The following is a 15,260-nucleotide window of genomic DNA, read 5'->3' as shown; positions in this document are numbered from 1 at the left end:
ATTTGAGACATTAGGTCTGCTGTTAATTGACATGCCAGAAAGAGTTCTTAAATTGATGGTAGGTCTTTGCTGACTCATTGAAAAACAATTTGTTGTTATCTTCAAGAACAATAACAGATACGCCACACAATTAAATTTCATGTACATATTTTATCAGACATGGGCGGTATGAGGATTTCAACGCGAAAATTAATCTTTAAGAATTTGACTCATTCAGAGCGCTGAGCGCAAATGTCGGCCTACGCCTAGCAAAGCTCACGGCTGACACGCTTAACTGATCATGGCTCTTTCATTTTCCAAGAATGTGTGTGTGCGTACAAGTGCGCTGTGAACAGTCATAGTTGAAAATGTATGAAATTAAAGGTACATTGAAGCTTTCATTTTTCTTAATGCATGCTAATTTTTTTTACAAATTCAGTTCATTGGACAGGGTACATTTTTATTTTTAAAATTCGTTCTGGCATGTCGCACACCAGCAGAACTAATATCTCACATGACTTGAGATTCTGTGTGTACTTAACGACATGTGTTAGCCCAAATCACTGACAAGTTTTAAGACAATGCGTTGAGGAGTTACTGAAATGTACCATTTTTTGGTCTCAGTTTTGTACTTAACAACATGTGTTAGCACAAATCACTGACAGTTTTAAGACAATGCGTTGAGGAGTTCTGAAATGTACCATTCTTGGTCTCATTACCCGCTAAAACGACTTTAAAAACTGCCTTCTGAGAGGATTGACAACTGCACCGCTCAGCATGCCATAGCGTTCATGTTAGACAAGATATACGTGAACAAAACTGACTGTTTTGGATGCAGATTTGATTGGTTCTGTCTAATGACATGCAAAACATGTTTCGGTTTAGTTGTTCTGATTTGTGTTGTTGATTTTAGCACGGGAAGCTTGATTTTGTGAATTTGATTCGGGGGAGGGGGGGGGGGGGGTGTCTCAGTCTGTGTTGTAGGTTCCACTGCATAGACATTACGTCATGAAAACCCAATTTAGTTTCTGAATAAAGTAGGGAAAGTAATGGCCTTTTCAGTCATATACTTGGTTTTTCAATCAACAGCCTCATCAGTAAGATCTGCCCTCAAACGCATCTGCCTACTTTTTTTATGACGGGTAGTGTAGAAACCTCTGGAAGCATTCTCAGCCGAATCAGATGGAAAAGCACAGAATGGTGATGGTACTCTGAATTTGATCATCGCCCCCAGCGAACCCAGGAACCAAGGTGCAAGCAGCCTTCCCCTAATGTAGCGGTCCTTCCTGAAAAATAAAGAAAACATATAACTGAGCAAGTTCAGTATTCACGGGGATGGGTTTTGGTTAGTTTTGGTTAGCGAGGGGAGGGTGTGTGTTGGGGGGGAGAAGGTGTGTACTGTTGAGCAGTGTGTGTGTGTAGGGGGGGGGAGGAGGATGCACTTGCTCTTCACATGACTATTGGGATCGGGGATAGTGTGTGTGATATTGTAATCTAAACTATTAAAAAAAATCTGTGCGTGTATGAACTTTGTGCTCGGCAGAAATGTTCCTCGATTTTAGTCAAAAACAAGTGTGCCCTCAACCCACACACTTTCGGAGTTTCGCTCTTCAGCATCAACGCTTTTCAGTTTCATTGGGAAATGTGTCTCGATTTCAGTCCAAAACAGAACTTTCAGGATCCAAAGCCTGTCAGCCTTTTTTTTCTAATTAAAATACATTCAACCCACCACATTTTCCAGTGATGAAGATACTGGGGATGTGTGTTGATCCCATTGATTTTGGCCATTTCAGATCTGGCCAGAGTTGTAGTTGTACATGGGATAGGAACATAACTTCACCCAGACACATCAAATATTGACATCCTGACAGTCAGTGCTTTATGTGCATAGTTGAATTTTGTTTATGAACGAATTTCTCAACAGTCACTAAAAGAAGTAACATGTTTGTTAATCTGAGAATGGTTTCCACAACAAAATCTAACTCTGAGCAGGAAGAAGCCAGGGTGTTGAATGTAGAAGTATTCGAGTGAACAGATTCATTCTTATTCCATGTAAAAGCCTGGCAAGATCTAGGATGGTGAGCCAAGGGAAGAATAACTGTATGTGCCTTTAAAATAATTCCAGTAAATTAGTAATGATTTCATTTTATCTTGAATTTTTGTTTTACTTTCCTGTACTGCAATAGTTCATTCACACTGTGTAATTTACTTTAAGAATAGTGGCAAAAGATTTGAGAAGAGAAAGAGAACTAAAACCAAGCTTTATGTACCATTTTGTATAAATAGTACATATTGTACCATGCAAGGATACATACAGATGTAAGAATTTATTTTATACAAAGCCGTAATGTCTTTGTGTCAATAAACTTGCATCTCCTGCCACTACTCTCAGATTCAGGTGTAACAAGTGTTGACATAGCTGAATGTATCTACATGTATCTAGATTGTAAGTGCATCTAATGTGAAACACAGATAGACTCTTTACAACACAAAGTACAAAAGTCTGCCAAAAACATCTACACAGCTTCAAACTACCATCACCAGTGCCAATTTATATCATAAATCAATTTTACAATAACAATTTAATAGGCACAAGCAGGTATAGTACTTGGTAGTGGTACAGAAATGTGTAACTTACTCTTCAGGGTAGTCTGTAAAGCAGCATGCCCACTCGGTCTGAATCCTCTCCAGAATCCATATATCTGAAGGCAAGAGCTGTATGAACACTTCACCACACATCACCTCTGGTTTCTTAGGAGGCCTGAAAAAAACCACCATAAAATAGTGGTGTCACTTCGTTGTTCAGATCACCATAAAATAATTAATTAACAATAAATAATAACTGTATTATAATTAAACCACTCGCACATTGATTCTTTTATCCCCTCTTTCACAATCATAGTTTATACAGCAGCAAATTGTGTGTAAAAAAATGTCTGTTTGTCTGTCTGTCTGTAAAAAATTCCATTTCAAACGGCAGAAATTAATATGTAAAGCGCGGAGAGCACTTGTGGTTCGCACTATATAAGCTCACCATAATAATAATAATAAAATAATTTACCTCTGACTCTGTTCATGCAGAGTAAATGTCAAGTATTTAAACAGAAAAATAAGTCATTGTTGAATAACCCTTCTAAAAATACACAATAGACACACTTTCAGTGGCAGTGATTCAAGTGAAGTCAGTTTCTTTCTTCATTTGTACACACAAAAAATTGTTTTGGGCCAGTTAGTGTTACTCTTGGCTTTACACACTTACTATATCAAATTATACATGCATTCAGCTTAGAACACATACTTCTAATGTTGGGAGTGCGGTGTGAGCCATGGCATTTACAGTTTAAAAATAAGGATCACAACAGTTTATTCAGAGATAGATTTGCCATTCACTGCATTATATTGTTAGTTGAACGAGATAGATCTACAGCAATGCTGTGAACAATGCATTTGATTTGCTGTGTTTTAGTGTCTACTGTTCATTGCTCCACCGTGGGAAATTCAGTCAACAGTGCGCAGTTCTGAAGAAACCGATGCTGCTGTGCATAATCATTGATGCATTGACGATCGTTTATTGTCAATGTCACTGTCAGAAAAACAACAACTGTATCTTTCATCGTCACCACTACACAATGGCTCGTAGGCCTATTTTCCTATGACACTGAACACGCTTTCGGAGACACTCAGACAGTACTGCCTGGCCCATAGATCTAGATCTACCCTTGCTCTCACTTTCTAAAAAATTTATTATTGCAATATAATCTGACACACACTCACACACCGAGGCGCGCAAACGAACACACACACCGTGGGACACGCAAACTACACGCACACAACGGATGAATCTTGCTCTTACCTGTTGGATGATCCAAACCGATTAAAATTAGCGACAGGAAGATGTACAAGCCAAATTTGTACAGTCGCTGATGTAGAAAGTGGAAATGTAGTCAGTATTGTATTGTATTCATAGCAAATCTCCCGACTCAAGGTAGATCGTGTCCCAAATCAGCTGTGCCGGTCACTTCACGACTTGTATTTGAACCCCCTCCAAAGCGCAATCAATGTTTCAACTTCTTTGTCGACATCATTCTTTGGTTCATGCGTCGGACTGCTGAATATTTGATTTTTTTGTACAGCAAAATCAAAGACTGTCATGGCGGCCGCCATTTTTGTTTTTGCAATAGTTCGAAACTGTGAACTCCAGACTGTGTGCCGGTAAAATTCCGGTTACACTTTTTGTCGACACCGGATCCACTAAAATGATCGATCATTTTGATCGATCATTTTGATCGATCGTTTGACCCTTTCCGCGCGCGTGGCGGAAAGGGTCAAACGCAAAAATGATCGATCATTGTGATCGATCATTGTGATCGATCATTTGACCCTTTTCGCGTTCCATACTGTCGTACCCTTGGGAGCGAGTCTACAATGACTTGTCACGTACTTACCATCGCCTTCGGTGCAAGTATAGTCCCATGGAATTACGATGTGCTTAGCACATTATAATTCGCTAGAGGTTATGTGCTTTTCTATATTTTACAGACTGACTTTTCCATGGCTTGTTCCTTTTGAGAAGTCTGCAAAGGCCGAATCACAAAGTGACGTTCTCGCTAGAACAATTCGTCATTCATTATAACATGACGTCACATCCTTTTCATGTCTCGGTCACCAAATTGCGTACTTGCTGTCTTCCATTTCCCTTGATTTGTCTATCGTTCGTGCGCATGACCAACCGGCTGGCAGAAACTTTTGCAGTCATGGCGACACGGGAAACACATGACTTGAGCCTTTGCCAAAAGGTGCCATTTCGGACCCATGTATTTTTGGAAAGCAAGTGTAATTAACTGGATTACCCCAACATGTTTACATGTATTGTGCTTTGAAAAAGGGAGTTTGATGAATGCTTTTTTTTAATGTTTTGAAGCCTGTTGTTGTTGTGAATGTTAAATAAAAAATAAAATGTTTCAAACATACACCAGAAACGGCCCCGAAAAATTTTGGACATTTTGGTGTCCTCGGGAAATTTTCGATTTTTCATGGTCTGCATCACTTTATCGGTTTTAATCAGCGTATTTCATACAGTCTAAGCATGCAACTCTTAGTAGAATGTGCAACAATCGTAATTAGAACCAGAATTTACCGAAAACCTCGCCCAGTAAATACCCGGTTATTTTCGAAGGCCTCATGTCCGCAGACCAACTTGTTTACAGATTCGATTTTTGCCGGTCTTGGTGCTTTGAATGGCCGCCATTTTGGATGAAAACGATAGTTTCGTGTTCGAGGAAATAAAAGCAGTGTGTTGCATTTGAGTCAGAATTTGCGAAGTTATTGTATCTAGCAGCTAAAAAGAATCGATGGAGTTTAATGTCCGAAAGTAACGTTTGACACATTTTGTTATTTTTGCAATTTTCACAAAGAAGTTTCGCGAGTATTTTATACAAAAGCGTGGAAACCACTAGCTTTGCTTCTTTGGCGTTTCCGGTCACCGATTCGATTGAAATCATGGAGACGACGAGCCGTAAAGTTGAGAAAATATTGTACTGTCTGTTCAGGGTAAGGTGTAGATCTATACGTAACGTTTGACACTTTGTAGATCTAATGTTTGACACTTGCCCATAATTCTTCTCCCGACGAATTGAATTAGCTTATATTATCCCATGACCTGCCTCTTTATCTCTGTTAGCTGAGGAGGTGATTATTCTGAATATTCCATCACAACCATATGGATATCCTATGGATATCCCATCACAACCGAGTTTCGATCTCAACTGTCATTGGTCATTGTCTTTGATTTCAGAGTACAATTGAATAATTTATGGAGGTCATCTGCATATTCAGAGTTTACAGATGGACTACTTTTTACAATTAGTCAAGTTTTGACTAAATGTTTTAACGTATAGGGGGGAATCGAGACGAGGGTCGTGGTGTGTGCGTGTGTGTGTGTGTGTGTGTGTGTGTGTGTGTGTGTGTGTAGAGCGATTCAGACTAAACTACTGGACCGATCTTTATGAAATTTGACTTGATAGTTCCTGGGTATGATATCCCCAGACTTTTTTTCTTCATTTTTTCTTATAAATGTCTTTGATGACGTCATATCCGGCTTTTCGTGAAAGTTGAGGCGGCACTGTCACGCTCTCATTTTTCAACCAAATTGGTTGAAATTTTGGTCAAGTAATATTCGACGAAGCCCGGACTTCGGTATTGCATTTCAGCGTGGTGGCTTAAAAATTAATTTATGACTTTGGTCATTAAAACTCTGAAAATTGTAAAAAAAAAAAAAGTTTTTATAAAACGATACACATTTACGTTCATCTTATTCTCCATTATTTTCTGATTCCAAAAACATATAAATATGTTATCTTTGGATTAAAAACAAGCTCAGAAAATTAAAAATATAAAAATTATTATTAAAATTAAATTTTCGAAATCAATTTAAAAACACTTTCATCTTATTCCTTGTCGGTTCCTGAAGAGAGAGAGAGAGAGATAGAGAGAGAGAGAGAGAGAGAGAGAGAGAGAGAGAGAGAGAGAGAGAGAGAGAGAGAGAGAGAGAGAGAGAAAGAAAGAAAGAAAGAAAGAAAGAGAGAGAGAGAGAGAGAGAGAGAGTGAGAGAGAGAAAGAGAGAGAGAGAGAGAGAATGAGAGAGAGAGAGAGAGTTTGTTTGTTTGTTTGCTTAACGCCCAGCCGACCACAAAGGGCGGCCACACACACGCACACACACACACACACACACACACACACACACACACACACACACACACACACACACACACAACCCGACCGACTGAATATGTAAGTGATCCACGTGTGAAAACCAAAACATAACAGCGCGATGACAGCCAACATTTCTATCCCCGACTGACAAACAGTAACACTGCATGCAAACTGACTTGGGTCAACGATCAAACCAGCACGGCCCGAACTGAATTTGTTGCGCTGCCATTATCGTGCGCAATTCTGGTAAAAAATAATATAAACCCGGTATGCCGAATTGAGTATAACGAAAGTCGATGTCATATACATGATACACAAGGATATTTTAAAATGACTTTCAAAATGTAAAAGCAGATAGCAGACCTTTTTATAAGCAATTTGAATGACTGAATGTCTACATACAAGTCGAATGACGCCGTCCATTATGCTGACAAATGGGAACTAGCTATGCGCATGAATTCATTGACATGAATTTCGACTGCGGAGGCTTTTGGCAAGCTGAAAACAGGCACGGGCAGGTTTTAGTGGAAAAAGTAAGTGTTTTTAATGAAAACGTCGGAGTAATGGGATAAATAGCTTACACACTCCGAGTTCTGATTATCTTGCATATTGTGTAACCTATATACAACTGCTTGCTACTTTTGGAGGCAAATTTGATTGAAGAAAAATTCGATCCTCTGTTTTTGTTAATATCCGTGTTACGATTCAGGAGGATACGTTCATATCCGTGCAACGATTTAGGAGGAGACATTTATGTCCTTGTAAATATTGTAGCCAAAGCTGAAAAAATGCTTTTGGGTTAGCAGGGGGAAGGAATATTTTCATGAGATTGTTTTAACACCACCACCCCCCCCCCCCCCTCCCCAACATAAAAAAAAATCAAAGTTTTTTTTTTTTAAATTTGGATTTTGCTAGGATTTTACGTACAACTAATTAAAAAAATTCGATTTGATTGAGAACCTTGTTCCAGATGTACATAGACATTAGGTTAAAACTGTATTCTAAATGTCTGTTTGAATATTGTAGTTATTTTTGACATTTTCATTGATTTCATGTCCACTGACTCCATGTAACACGTGACAGGTAGAACGCAGATTTGACCTGTTTTGAACATGATGTTACTTTTTTTGTGGTGCTTTGATGTTCCATAATTACCTAATCTTCAAAATATGAATGTATCCTAAAGGTCTATTTAATATCACAGTTGTCATTTATAACATTTTGAATAATTTCATGTCCACTCACACAGTGTAACATGTGACACGTAGAATGCTGTTATGACTTGCTTTTAACATGTTTTGCTATTGTTTCTGTTTTCATATTCCATAAATAACCTAATCTTTAGATTGTAAATGAAAAGTTAGTGTATGTATAACATTCTGGTTGTTATTTCAAATATTATGAATATTTTCATGTCCATCAATATTTTTGTAACACGTGACACCTACAACAACATGTTTAACTAGTTTGAGCAAACTGTAACAACTTTTAGGGATATTTTTAACATGTGTCAGTGTTTCTGTTGAAGTGTTATATTTTATTTTAGGGTTTATACTTCTTGTGGTTACTTAGCAGAAAGTATCAGTTTTGACTTTTATGATGTTTGAGCGTTTTGCGACATTACGTGACACTGCATTCAAGATTTGGCTCCAAATGTACTTTTAAAGACTGATAATGCTTCTGCAGGGTCTGTTTACTAGAAATAAATCATTACCAGTTGTATGAAATGATATTAATGGCTTCTGTGGTCAGTTTTGTTGCACATGTGGCTTTTCTCAAAATTGGCGTTTTATGGCATATTATCAAACCGTACACATTTCCCAAATGCACAAACCATTCTTTTATTACACAAATGTGTTCATCAAAGACTAATGTATCACTTAAAACACCAAAATAAATCAACTGAAAAGGTTTAGTTTGTCACAAATGTCCAAGCACCCCCCCAGCACCTTTTGGCAAAGCCTCACTTGTATTGATACTCTTGCCAGGAAGTGTACATACACCAGTTAACAGTTTCGGCACTTACATGGTACAAAGAAGGAAAACTCACGTGATACCCAAAGCGATTCTGGTTGGACGAGGAATTATCGTCGAGCATCCGCTGCATCGTCTGCTCAACGTGATGGAAGCAATTGAACGGGACGGTGTGTTTTCCTTTACGTTATAACAATAACCTCACGTTACATCCAAATTAGCGATGGCGTCAACATGCTGTGTTATTGGTTGCAGTAATGGGAGTAACCGACTTAAAAAATGGTGGTCGGCAGATTGCAAAATTCATTACGTGCCTCGACGGTCGTTAGTGTGTGGTTGCGAACCACCATTCAGGTGGGCATTTGTTATCGCCTGTGTGTCGTGTTTTGACAAACTTTTAGTATGACTGATGTGAGCCGAATTTATTGGGGAAAGTTCAATGAATGCAAAAAGGTATTGTCATGAATTATTATTATGAGGCGCGAACCTGTCAAGAATAGAATAGGCAACCGAGACTACTCGCGCATTACACGACGTAGCCAAGTGACGTATTCATGTGACGTATCCAAGTGTACTGACGTAAACTAAAATCGTTTCACGAGAGGGTCGTTTTCCGCAAGTCCACGGAACGAAGAACGCTTAGAAGAAAAGCCGTTCCCCTTCTTTGATCTGTTTCAGGAACCCACGGTCTAACGATTTATTCATCTTCCTCTTCCTCATGTTGCCGTAATTGTGGAGAGAGATGTAACCAGACTACTACTGCTATTAACTTGATGATGGTGTCTTGAGAAGAAGAGTGACGACCCAAACCAGGAGCGCGGTCTTCAAGACCAGTCAAGTGCTACACGTCATCTCGAGTACCTTTTCAATGACATCGAGCTAAGTCAAAACTTCATAAACATTATGTGTATTCCTTTTGTTTTGATGTCCTCCAAGGGAACATTCTGAAGAACGTTTGCGGCGGCGGAGTCACGTTAGATTACCATGACAGAATTGAAATCCAGCAGCAATAGACATTTGATCAGAGTGTGCTGTGATTCAAGTAACATGACCTAGCTTGAACAGTGTGTGATACATTTAGTACGATACTGATATTTAGCAAAAATATAGACTAACCTGATTAATGTGTGCTGCATTGCAAGAATTTTATTAACACTATCCATGTATTAAATTATGTAAACCTGTGTTGATCTTTCTCCGCTACTTCGAGAGCATGGGAAAGAGTGAAGGAAAGTAAAGTCAAGGTAGTACCTGTTTCTTTAGCTAATACGAAAAGGCGGCGTGTTTTCCTTCCATAAACTTCCTTTGGAAGACGCACGCAGAAAGAAACAGGCTGACGAAAACTGACCTGTGACATATGGGGGCTTCGTCCGGGATATTGTAACTCGTAATTTCAATTTGGCTTCCCCAAACAAATTTTCTTCAAACAAATTCCCTATTCGTTTTTCGTTTGTGTGTTCGTCCGTTCATGTTCATCATCGTATAAATCAACTTTTGTGTTTATTCATGTTTATAGTTAGCTCATCATTTAACGATAACAGAGTCTGACGTGTGTGCTTCAGCACACGGGAATAATCCAAATGAAGAGTGACGCAAGGCTTTGACGTCACTATAATAATTTACGTAAAGCACTAATGTTATAGTAGTTTAGTTCCCCCTATTTGGCTGTGCTAAACAAAAAAGCTATAACAGAAGACAGTGGACTAACACCCTGTCAGGCCATCCTGTGTCCCTTAGTCGACAAAATTATAATATTGTTGGTCGCCGTGGGAGGTTGGTGGGCGAATTGGGTTATATACGAGGGATAGCACTCATCTTCGTCCAGAAGGACCGTGGAAGTGAAGTTGATTCTGCAGACAGTCACACTTCACAACGCCAAGAGTAAGGGTTAGGAAATTTAGATTATTGTCTATACAGCAGTAGATAATTGAAGAATCTTATTTCGACTTTCTGTGCGATAGAATCGAGTTGATATTAATATAGGCGAAAGGTCCACGTTGATGGAGCGCCGATGAGATATTAAAATGAAGTTCACTCGATAGAACGGTATATTGTTTGACATATACCAGAAGAACCATAAATTCTAGTGTTAGGTATCCGTGGTTGTAAAAGGATATTAGAATGGTTCAGAGAAATCGTGTCATTGGGACACGTAGCGTTTACTGAGGTAACGTTGAACGTTCATGAATTCAAGTAGCAAAGTGAGCTTCACTAAAGTAACACTTCATTCTATAGTGAGGGAGTTTTCTCTCTCTAGTAAATAGTGTGTGAAAAGCAGTTTAGTCAAATCGGTTTTTCAACCGAGCATCACGTATTTGCAGTTTGATTCAGTGAATATCTGTGTGTGAGTTAACGTAAAGGATATGCAAACATCCAAACACCCGAGTACTAGGGCGCATATAGCAAAAATGAACGCTGACCCGCAGAACCAGAATACGGCTGAGGCCGTAGTTTCAGATGTTGAAGGTGGTGACACAAACACCCAAGGAGAATCGAGCGATAATGATTCTCAGACGTTAGGCGCGCGTGTAACGACTTATGTATCCGCTGCGAGTAATGAATGTGCAGGTCCGATCCACCCTGTGAAATCCGGATTGGAGTGGACTCGCGAACTTTTGGCGATAGGACGAGAGTTAGGACTCGAAGGCAAAGACTTGCGTGAGTTTAATAATAATAATAATAAGAACATTTATATAGCGCTAAATCAAAAACTTTCGTTAAAAAGGCTTGCTCTAAGCGCTTGACATCTAAACTAAAACGTCATTCACACTCTTTACAATGATGTACAAGAACTTCATGTCACACTCTTTCATTCAGTATAGCACCATTCACACAGTTGTTATTCTGTACAAGACAATAAGTTAGTCTAACATTTAGAATGTTCATAAGATGAAAACAAGAGAAAACCAGACTGATTAAAACAACTGCTTAGTGCTAACAAAGCATGAATCTTAATGATAACGTAATACATGTTTAACTGTTAAGACCATAAAAAAGTTTGTAGCTGAAGAACGCGCACGAGAGGAACGTGAACGTGAACGTGAACGTGAAGCCGGTGAACGAGAAGCCGATCGCGCGTTTCAGCTAGAACAGTTGAGGATACAAACGGAAGCACGCCGAGACAACGCCAACAATAACGCGTCGAGGCGTCGTGGGGATGACGACTTTATCCCAAAAATCCCTTTTCTTGATGACAAAGACGACATCGAGAGTTGGTTTGCACAATTTGAACATTATGCAACCGACTGTCATCTCGATGACGAACGCAAAGCTACGAGAATGGTGTATTTCCTGAAAGGAAAGGCGAGAACCATTTATGCAAAACTCGGTTTCGAAGACGCGCGCAACTACAACACTTTGAAGAATGCGTTGTACGATGGATTTCAACTGACAGCAGATCAATATCGGAAGAAATTCCGTCAGCTGAAGCGAAACCCATCTGACACGTACAAAGAACATGTCACCAAACTTGAGCGCATCCTCGATAAATGGATCGAGTTAGCCAAGTGCGATGAACATGTGGCAGATCTGAAGGATCTAGTTCTCAGAGAACAATTAGAGAACACCTTCCCTGCCGAAGTGATGTTGCACGTACTTGATCGGAAACCGAAGTCTGCGAAAGAAATGGGCGAAATTGCCACGGAGTACGAACAATCACGTTCGAACATCAGGCCACGGCAATCTCACCAAAACCATTCTAGCGGCAGCGCGTTTTCGAACACGAAAAGTTCGAATGTCGTCAGAAGTGACGCGAAAGAGAAATCGTCACAGAAAGAACATAAATACGTGAGCGATGATGAAAAGCAAAGACTGAAAGCCACAGGCTGTTGTTTTTTTTGCAAGGGCAAAGGGCACCTGTCGCGATTTTGTCCCAATAAGGGAGAAGGCGCTCACGCAGTTCATGTTCGAAATGAATTTGATGAACAAGAAATCCCCGTACATCTTGACAAGCTGTGCAAGTCGTGCGAAAAGAAGGATTTCAAAGAGGAAGTGTTCATCAAGTTAGACGGTCGAATCGTAAAAGCATTACGCGATTCCGGGTGCTCAGGTATTATGGTCAGTGCCGACCTTATACCTGAAGAAAGGTACTTGGCAAAGAAAAAAGAAACTACTCTCGCAGAGAAGAAAACACGGAAATTGTGTCCCACGGCTGTGGCCCACATTGACTGTCCGTATTTTGATGCCAAAACCGAAGTGGTCATACTCGAAGATCCCATTTATCCTGTCCTCATAGGAAAATGGTATGGTGTAGGCCAGAACAAGAGGAAGACCCCTTTGTTTCCAGTACGTGACCCGAGTTGGTATCAAGGTGAGACCAACGCGGCGGTCAGTACACGTAAGCAAGAGAAGGAGGAAAAAGAGCAGAATGAGAAACCTGTGCCGGGAACTAGGCATGATGACAGAAATACACACAAGATGTATTCCCCCCAAGATCTCAAGAAGGCTCAGAATGATGATGAAACACTGGCAAAAGTACGCCAGGTGGCTGTTTCAGGAGAATCATTCCACGGTGTGAGGTATGTCTACAAGAAAGAAATCTTGTACAGGACAACCCTCGACAAAACCGGGAGTGAATCTAGTAAAGTCGTTGTCCCCAAAGAAATGAGAACCAAAGTTCTTTCTTTTGGGCACGACCACCCGATGGCAGGTCATCTCGGGCAAAAGAAAACCACTGATAGAATCCGGTGTGAGTTCTGGTGGCCAGGTTTTGTCGGAGACATAAAACGTTACTGTCTCTCGTGTGACACATGCCAAAGAACAGCGCCAAAAGGCAGAACCAAGAAAGCACCGTTGGGACAGATGCCTACCATCAATCCCGTGTTCAAGAGGGTCGCTGTTGACATCATTGGTCCAATAAAGCCAATGTCGGAAAGCAAAAAACAATACATTCTGACTATGGTGGACTACGCCACAAGATATCCTGAAGCTGTTGCGCTGAAGGATATTCGTGCTGACACAGTGGCGGAAGCACTATTTGAGATGTGGACGAGACTGGGAATTCCAGACGAAGTGATCACCGATCAAGGAACCCAGTTCACGTCCAATCTCATGAAGGAAGTGAACCAGTTTCTGAGCATCAAGCACAAAATGACCACCCCTTTCCATCCTCAAGCCAATGGATTAGTGGAGCGATTTAATGGAACGCTCAAAAGCATGCTCAGGAAGTTGGCAATAGAACAGCCAGTGTTGTGGGATACATTCATCCCAGCACTACTTTTTGCTTACCGCGAAGCACCTCAAGACAGTCTTGGTTTCTCACCCTTTGAAATGCTGTATGGCAAGACCATCAGAGGTCCCATGCAGGTTCTGCGACGTGCATGGACTGATGAATCGGTCGAAGGTGAACAGAAGACAACGGCAGAATACGTTGTCGACCTCAGAAACAGGATTGAAGAAACGTGTGAGATTGCCAAAGAAAACCTAGCTAAGTCATCACAGAAGCAAGCCGGGTATTTCAACCGGAAGACTGCGCTCAGGTCGATCGAAGTCGGCAAGAAAGTGCTACTTCTGCTTCCCGTGAAACACAACAAACTAGAGTTGACTTGGCACGGCCCATACGTAGTGACTGAGAAAGTCAACCAGTTTGACTACAGAGTCAAAGTCGGGACGAAACAAAAGGTGTACCACATCAACCTAATGAAAGAATATCAAGAACGTGACATCGTCACGCGTGATGTTGCTGTCGTTACACTTGAAGAAGAAGAAGAAGAAGAAGCAGAAGAACACATCGCCGTAGTCATCGAGGAAGATGATACGATGAACGATGATATCTTCCAAATAGACACTCAGAAGATGATTCCTCTGCTGGAAACTACTCGTACAGAAGATGTCACAAGCGTGAACTTCTGTAAAGAATTGAGTAGAGAAAGCCTGTTTCTTTCTGCGTGCGCCTTCCAAAGGAAGTTTATGGAAGGAAAACACACCGCCTTTTCGTGTTAGCTAAAGAAACAGGTACTACCTTGACTTTACTTTCCTTCACTCTTTCCCATGCTCTCGAAGTAGCGGAGAAAGATCAACACAGGTTTACATAATTTAATACATGGATAGTGTTAATAAAATTCTTGCAATGCAGCACACATTAATCAGGTTAGTCTATATTTTTGCTAAATATCAGTATCGTACTAAATGTATCACACACTGTTCAAGCTAGGTCATGTTACTTGAATCACAGCACACTCTGATCAAATGTCTATTGCTGCTGGATTTCAATTCTGTCATGGTAATCTAACGTGACTCCGCCGCCGCAAACGTTCTTCAAAATGTTCCCTTGGAGGACATCAAAACAAAAGGAATACACATAATGTTTATGAAGTTTTGACTTAGCTCGATGTCATTGAAAAGGTACTCGAGATGACGTGTAGCACTTGACTGGTCTTGAAGACCGCGCTCCTGGTTTGGGTCGTCACTCTTCTTCTCAAGACACCATCATCAAGTTAATAGCAGTAGTAGTCTGGTTACATCTCTCTCCACAATTACGGCAACATGAGGAAGAGGAAGATGAATAAATCGTTAGACCGTGGGTTCCTGAAACAGATCAAAGAAGGGGAACGGCTTTTCTTCTAAGCGTTCTTCGTTCCGTGGACTTGCGGAAAACG

The 15,260-nt window shown here is 40.4% G+C and overlaps 1 protein-coding gene and 1 long non-coding RNA gene across 2 annotated transcripts in view; one reads left to right on the top strand and one right to left on the bottom strand.

The window, feature by feature from the left end:
• LOC138971512 (uncharacterized) overlaps positions 1 to 15,260 on the top strand; it is a 247,650-nt gene that overhangs the window by 91,768 nt on the left and 140,622 nt on the right. The window lies entirely within an intron of this gene.
• On the bottom strand, positions 846 to 4,332 carry LOC138971508 (uncharacterized). Its single transcript, XR_011457270.1, has 3 exons — positions 3,833 to 4,332; positions 2,618 to 2,740; positions 846 to 1,265 (listed from the first exon to the last, which is right to left on the bottom strand). It is a non-coding gene; the product is annotated as an uncharacterized lncRNA (long non-coding RNA).

Source organism: Littorina saxatilis, linkage group LG7 (assembly GCF_037325665.1).
Source record: "Littorina saxatilis isolate snail1 linkage group LG7, US_GU_Lsax_2.0, whole genome shotgun sequence".
Classification (NCBI taxonomy): domain Eukaryota; kingdom Metazoa; phylum Mollusca; class Gastropoda; order Littorinimorpha; family Littorinidae; genus Littorina; species Littorina saxatilis.
Note: the sequence above shows the minus strand (reverse complement) of the source record. Positions and strands in the feature narration are given on the sequence as shown.